General features: G+C 41.4%; 1 long non-coding RNA gene across 1 annotated transcript; it reads right to left on the minus strand.

Moving 5' to 3' along the window:
- Positions 1-276: 276 nt before the first annotated feature.
- LOC138947673 (uncharacterized) lies at positions 277-2,970 on the minus strand. The gene is made up of 3 exons (XR_011449750.1): positions 2,361-2,970; positions 1,660-1,835; positions 277-925 (listed from the first exon to the last, which is right to left on the minus strand). It is a non-coding gene; the product is annotated as an uncharacterized lncRNA (long non-coding RNA).
- Positions 2,971-8,315: the final 5,345 nt, after the last annotated feature.

The raw sequence follows: 8,315 nt of genomic DNA on the forward strand, positions 1-8,315 counted from the left end.
TCGGTGAATTGCATTATAATTTCCTCCCAAAAATAACAAATAACTGTGAAATAAATTGGAAAAAAGTGCTAACATTATTACCTTGATCAGATCGATGTGTATGACAAGGAATTTCTATGTTTGCTGATTTGGTTGTCCGGTAATGACTTTCATGCACAGGGCTTCTAAATTCACTCGCTCAAACGCTCATGTCTGCACCAACATTCACACACGTCCATATTCATAAGGGATGGTGACAACACGCTCTTGAACAACAAACATGGCACAAAACGAATGAACATTTCAAACATTTCGCTATTGAATGAAATCATCAGTACATGGATATCAAATCATAAAACATCTCACAAAATACCTCCTTGCCATTCCGAAGTTGAAGAAGAATACAGTCCGGCATTACACACACTACACTTTCATCACTGAGAATCGCTGTTCACAACACATGTCCTCGGCTCTGATACGTTCTCCGAATAATACACACAAGTCATGGATGATGGTATAGTCCGTACGAAGCCGAAACACTTCTTACTATCCTCTGACACAAGTTCTTATCAGCTTCCACAATCTTCTGTCTTAACTGCAGGCATTTAAAAAATTAAACCTGAACTCATACACAGAGGTGACAGCACTACATACCCTCCCTCGCTGTAAACAAAGTACTGATTTTACCTGTCCATATTGAAACTACATACATTTTTCACTTGACAGAACAGTTAACTGTTGCTACCAACTTAATTAACTGGTATTGGAAAAAAATATCACACCTTGAAAACCCTAGTTCAGTATATCATAACTATATGCAGCCTTCAAACGGTTGGTACCGGTTGTTGAAGATCTCTTAGTCGCGCTTCCTTGCATCCGGACTTCTTGGTCAAAATTGAGGCCTTGAAGAGTCGTCCGGGGAAACTTGTCTTGTCTTGAAGCATACCTGAAAATGAAATTATTTTTTTTACTTGACACTAAAGCAAATCTTATGCTGGGTACAAATGCTAAAACAAGTTGCGCCAGTCTGTCAAACATGTATAACGATACTGAACGCAGTACATTTCACAAGGACAATGCTTAGCTGAAAACCAGCATCCACGTCGAATAAGGTAAATGGCAACCCAGCATAGCGCAGTAGCAAAACTGTCCCACAGGAAATCACGCTTCCCTGTGTTTAAAACAAATCTGTTTAACTTTCTAAGCTTGTAGCCCTGAAAGTCAAAAAATTATGCACTAGCCTCTGGCTAGTGATTCTGAAAACGTACCAGCCAGAGAGCAAATTTTACGAACCAAACCAACAATTTGATTCAGCATCTTCACTCGCATTTGGCGAGTAGATGAACACTTCTACTCACCAGATGCATGCTTCTACTAACTATGGCGAGTAAAATACTTGCCACTTTCACTGTTTCAGGGCTGGTTTGTTTTTAACCTTTAGAACATAATGTTGTAGTTTTCCAGAAATTGCTCTACACACAAACATACACCACCGCCCTGGTCTCTTGACTAAATGTAAAATGCATAGTTTGTTGATAATGCACTTTATAAATATCACTGTTTCTCTTTCCCCAGTCTTGTAGCTGTTGTAGTTAACAAGCTCTATATTTTAACTTTGAGACTTATGTTCTGAAAAAAATAGATCACACTCTGATGTAAACCTCTATTATACACACTTACTTAACAATTTGTATGTCATCGAGAGCAGCTGGTGCAGTTTTCATGGCAGCATGCCCCTTCCACATACATTTGTAGTGTGTACAAGTTTTGTCTGCTGGCACAGTGTCGATTCCTTCAGCCATGTAGTGTGAAGCAGCAAAAAGGGTGGCGGCCACATGGTTGCAAGACTGTCCTTTCTGGTAAAAACAACAACACACATTCAAATTCCGTTTGTGTCATCTTGATTTTCCTTAGCCTGCTAATAACAATTAACTTTATCTTTCCTAGGAATTCCTACAGAGAGCTTGTAAGCGCATGCTGTTGATATCTATATAAAATATATACCGGCTCAGAATGGAATTTGATCTTACTGCAGTGATAACCTTCATTGACAAGAGGATTCACAAACACATGTGTACGTACACATTAAATAAAACTCCGCACTCAGGTACCTGGTATTCTATTGAACATGCCTAGCCAACATGGCATGGTCTCCTGGAGATACTGATTGAAATTACATTAACATGCTGCTCATAACTTTGTCAAAAATGACAGCTTTTGCATGCAGACATTTTTAGTAGAGAATTATGAATCTCTGTGTGTGTTTGTCACTTTGTGTGCCATGCATTATATGACTGAGTATGAAAACTGATTGTGTAAGATACCAAGTAACGCAGCCATCAAGTTAATCCCACAAAACATACAAGGCCAACAACACTTACCCAGCAATACACTCGCAGTAGGCTCCAAGTGCCTGTCCGGTCAGCGTCCCCCCACAACAGCATACACTTCGTTGCGAGTCTGCTTCATTGACGTCAGCACACTCGCTCTGAGTCTGATCACCACAGTTGCTTACTAGCTGTTGTGCCATGCAGAAAGACATTTTATGCACACAGTATGTCTATCGTTTACCCCAAGGTTTTGCATTCTTTGCGCTGGATGCGTCGTATAACTTGTCGAACGTCGACGCAGTAGTATCAGTAAGAAAGTTGATCCAGAGATCTGTAGATCTGTGGTCGATCACCTCTGCTTCGCTTATGCAGGGGAAGTTCGCCAAGTCTTTCGTCCATATACCACCAATAGCCGTTTCAAACCATACCTTCATGCATGTCCTTGACTTTTAGTTCATGATTTTGAACAAGATAATCCGTTTTCTTGCAGAATTTCTCAAAGTAATCCTCTAGCAATAGTACTTCGAGCACCGACAGTGAAAGAGGTATTTCAGGCCAGGCACCTATTGCCCCTTATTTCCGGTTATCAGAGAGAGGCTGCCGTGCCCTAAAATCTGATTGGTCGAAACGCTGGGGGCAAAGGTTATACGAAAAAGGTCTATTGTGGAAATAACTGTGTCGGGTTTTTATGGGTTGTGGAAGAGAATGATGCTTTCACTTGCTTGTCCTTTCTTTTCCACAGAAACAATGATGCAAGCTACATGTGACATTGTGCAATTGCCTCAGTGTTTCTATGGAAACAAAGGAAAACAACTCTGCGACAACCTATGAAAACTTAATAGAAACATTAGACACACCTGATATATTATGGACTCGATAAATACTCCGTAACTATCCTAATAAACTCAACCAATTAAAAAGCAACGAGAACGCCGAAGCATGGTCAACCATCCATCCAATCACAGGCGCCGGATACACCGACGGTAGATTCAGTTTCAAATTCATCTTCAACCCCTGCAATGTTTTGTTTGTTTGTTTGCTTAACGCCCAGCCGACCACGAAGGGCCATATCAGGGCGGTGCTGCTTTGACATATAACGTGCGCCACACACAAGACAGAAGTCGCAGCACAGGCTTCATGTCTCACCCAGTCACATTATTCTGACACCGGACCAACCAGTCCTAGCACTAACCCCATAATGCTTTGTTGTTCTTCTTTGGCCATTTACGTTGAATGACTTGTTATACATTGACATTGATAGTTTTATTCTTCTTCTTCGTCGTTCGCTAGATCGATAGTTTTATTATAAGAACCTTTTTCTAATTCCTATTAACTCGATGTTCTTCAACTATATTTATACATAAATGCATATTGTAAAGCAGTATGCATTGTTAGAGGATCTTCTAGTAGCAGTGTTTAAATGTCGAAGCTGCTTTTCCCAGTTTTACCTAAGAGACCGACTGTATATTGTGTTATTGTATTTGTCAGACTTGATTGTACCAAGTCTCTACACATGTTGTAATGCGCTTAGAGCCAAATATTTTTGTTTTTTGTAAGGGATAGGCGCAATATAAATACACTTTATTATTATTATTATATTAATGCCAGACGCCAGGCGGAGCAGCCACTAGATTGCCAATTTTAAAGTCTTAGGTATGATCCGGCCGGGGTTCGAACCCACGACCTCCCGATCACGCAGCTTTGTGTAAACAGACATACCATTGCTGGCCATAATTCTTTGGTAGACTGCTATCTGCATCAAAAGGAAAAGACGCCCATGTAGGCTACACGCTCGACAATCACCAACCATCTACTGTTGTTTGTGTTGATCTCCAGAGTTCTTTGACCCTGCCCCCCAGAGGAGTAGAATTAAAGTAAATCATACGGTGATGTCATACACATTTTGCTTTTTTTTAACGCAGACGTCATTTTCAAACTACAGACAAGTTCAAAATACCGTATACACTTATATATGTTTTCATTGCGTCTCAATGTCGAATAATTTCCATGCAAAAGATTTCTTAATTTTTGCCTTTTTTATCCATCAAATACAACAAAATGAGACCTATACGATGCACGCGCGTGTGGCAACGTTCGTACTCAACTCCTATTCTCACTCGCAGATGAACAGATAGCTTGGCATGTGGACGGAGTGACAGACCGAACGATGGAGAGTGAGAGGGAAGGGGCTCCCCATCCTTTCCAAACGAACACAAAACACCCCGCTCTTTCAAACAGACACACACACACACACACTGACGCACGCATGCACGCACGCACACACGTACACACACACACACACACACACACACACACTGACACACACACACTGACACACACACACACACACACACACACACACATACACGAAGGGAGGGAAATAATGAGTGTACGGCGTACATTGGGCTAAACATTACAGCAACAAAGCAAAACTCCACTACTCAAACGCACGCACGCACACAGACACACACACACACACGCACATACGCCTACATATACACACAGGGAATCTTTACTGGCGAGGTATTCCTCTATTTTGTGAAACGTTTGTTTTGATTGGCGTTCCATGCCTGCGTGTAATTTTCAAAATAAAAGTGAAAATAGTGTCATATGAATTGTTCAACATACGTTGTTGCGCCCAAGTACATTTACACCCAAATACTCGTCGTGGTCAATAAGTGAACTCTGCTAATTTGATTTAACAATGTTTACACGTTCCCCATCTCCGTATATCCAACCATAGTATACCCAACTTCCTTTGTAAACATTTGTGCTTTTGTGGGGGCGCCTTCATAATTCATGGAGTCTAGCCAAGTATTCCTATTGTCTTGCCAAAGACTTTGAGTCAGTGTTGACGGGGAACCAATCTCAGAAACAATAGAGACAAAAAGACCGAGAGACAGACAAAGATTGACAGAAAGACAGACAGACAGGCAGACAAAAGGACAGAGACAGGGACAAAGAGTAAGAGAGACAGAGATAGTCGAACATAGAGAGAAACGAAGTAAAAGTCAGGGAGAGCATGACAAGGGGGCGGGGTTAGCGGAGAGTCTGGCAGGGAAAGCGCTACTTCGCTGCCTACACCGTGATGCTGACCGCTAGCTCCGCCCCCTCCCCCCTCTCGCCTGGAATGTATGGAGTCCCGTGTGTGCCACAAGCCCAGCGCGTGTTCTGCATTCCAACCACGCTACTCTGAGTCTAAACTATTCAAAACACATCAATGAGAAGCGCAATAACGTGACTTGATGATTTGTCCCTGACTACTAACTATTTACAACAAATTATGAGTAAAGCCCTTGACGATTGATTCTGAGTTCAAACTATTCACAACAAATTATGAGAGTAAAGTACTTGATGATTTGAGAGTCCAAACTCAGTATTTAAAACAAATCATGAGTAAAGTATTTGATGATTCATCTGAGAGCTGGGGATTTAGGAGGAGAGCCGGGGGAAAAGGGGGAGGGGGTGGAATTACATGTGTTGACTGTCGCGCTTTGGAGTCCAAACTATATTGACAACACATTATGACTCAAAGTACGAAGTGGGGATTTAAGGGGGCGGTCCGGAAGAGGGGTTGGGGGGGGAGATAAAGATGCGTTGAAATAGCACATCGTACTTTGGAGTCGAAACTATTGACAACGCCATGTGAGTCAAGTACTTGATGATTGTAGTTGACAGGGGAGGGGAAGTGATAGGGAGTTCAAATGTGTTGACATAGCACACCGCGATTTGGATTTCTATATCCGATCTTTCAAACACGTGGCGCACGTGAAGGTGTTTTTATTGCCTACTAAGCAAGAAGGGAACATTTTGACTTAATGCATAAAATACTAGGATAAGGTGGGAGCATAATAACATGTGTCCGTCCATCTGTGTGTACAGGGAGAGTGGGACAGGAACAGTTAATAAAATGTTTTGTGGGGGTTTTGTAATTCATAAAACCACATTTGTAGACTGATGAAAATATGTTAAGCATTACAAAGCTTGTTCTTAGATTGTCTAGTTAAAGGCACAGTCGTCCGCGTGTAAACGATTCGACTCATCATCTCAGAGCTCGCCAGGCTTTTACATCAGAAAAGATCATCCCTCGACGAGGACACAAAACCACAAATAAACAGCCTGTTCAGAGTGGAATGTTTTTATGAAATAATTTCTAAACAAACACTAGTTGGCAATCTGTGAATTTAATTCATTAATAAAAATAATAAAAATAGAAAATCTTCACTGGAAGTAGTAAGGCTGTTGATGTTCAGTATGTGTCTAAATGGAGGGATGCTTGTGTCCCATGTATACGCCTGCGCAGACCTGAAATGGTGAGCCGAGCTGTTTTCGCGGAAAGGACGGAGCCTTTAGACTTAATCTTCAGCTACTAAAATAATCATATACAAAAAATGCTTGTTATTCTCTCAGGTGCCAGGAGAATGGTTCCGAATAACTCTCACTTACTCCATTACACTTGTCGTATGCATTTAGAGCGCTTACTGCCCTTTGTTTATCAGAATACTAAGGAAAAAAAAAAAAGGTCTGTTTACGGTAACATAGGGTGAAAAAATAGGGTCGGTAGGTCGGCTTTTTTTTTTCTCTTTTTTTCTCCCCTCTCTATGATGTTTCACAGTTCATTTCTTCTCATCAATCCCTGTTTTTGCCCAACATAACTATAAACAGTACTTTGAGCTTACCTCCCTTCTGTCGTCTGCTGTTTGAGCGCAAACAGCTCTATTTTGGATGCGTTTTTTGTTTTTTTTCCAGACGATCCAAAAAAAAGATTAGGGTCGGGCCTAAAAACTAGGGTCGGTCGGGTTACCGTAAACAGACCTATTTTTTTTTTGGCCTAAAATAGGCGTCAAACCCGCCAACGTGTAAAATGTTATTGTCAACTTGTGAACAGACCATACACAGATCCGTGACAGAGAATGAGACTATGATCCCATGCATGAAGCACTGCTTCTTTAATTGATAGAAATGGCACGTGCATCCAGCGTTAGAATAAAACACGACAGCCATGATGCAGAGATGACCACATGTGCAAACACGGAGCACGCTGTAGACCCATCACACAATCAGCCCCCAGCATGTCCCTCGTCATTAAAACTCTCATTAGGTCCGCTGGCTGGACGCAAGGGTCAGAAAATGACCGTTAGCTGGCCCCGTTACGCCACCGCCCCGCACACCGTTTGTTGTTGCAGCGTGCTAATGGCGGCTCCCGGTTGTAGCGAGGTGAGCTAGTGGTGCGGGCAGTCAACAAACTCAAGTCAGGCTGCTGCTGTACGCATGCACTCTCTTTGTGTGTGACTGAAGACGAAGCAAGGAGGTGGGTGGATATACCAGTCCGTTCTGGAGGAGCGATGATCTGTAAATCCTAAAACAAAGAGACTGCCAACGTTCCCAAATTCAGAATCAAAAAACAAGAAAGGTAGGTTGTTGGAACGTTTGTCATTGACACAACAATACATTCACAAATATATCGACCCAACGGTCTTTTAAGTGTACAGACAAACAATAACGAAAACTTATCTGGCTGATTTTTCCTTCCGCCTGCCACGAAGCCGCAAGTGAATGAATTTTTTTTAATTTTTGTTTTATATATAATAAGTTTTCGCAGAGTGGTTTTCGTTATTGTTTGTCTGTGCACTTAAAAGACCGTTGGGTCGATATATTTGTGAATGTATTGTTTTGTCAATAACAAACGTTCCAACAACCTACCTTTCTTGTTTTTTTTATTGTGATCTGTAACGTTTTTGTTCGATCAAAGAAACAAACGTATACTGGAAATGCCAAATATAAGTAACAAATGGATGTGTACGCCACGTTCATTTCCAGTACTGTTTACACTCTGTACTGAATTGTTCCACTTTTGAATACACTTTCTGTAACCAGGTACGTATGAACACAGTTTGACATAGTACATTACTCTACTTACACAAGGTAGCACATGATTGATACTGAAACATTATTATAAACTTGGCCCAAAAATTATTGCAACAAATTTCGCACCCAAATTAAAGC

Source organism: Littorina saxatilis, linkage group LG14, assembly GCF_037325665.1.
Source record: "Littorina saxatilis isolate snail1 linkage group LG14, US_GU_Lsax_2.0, whole genome shotgun sequence".
NCBI classification, from domain to species: domain Eukaryota; kingdom Metazoa; phylum Mollusca; class Gastropoda; order Littorinimorpha; family Littorinidae; genus Littorina; species Littorina saxatilis.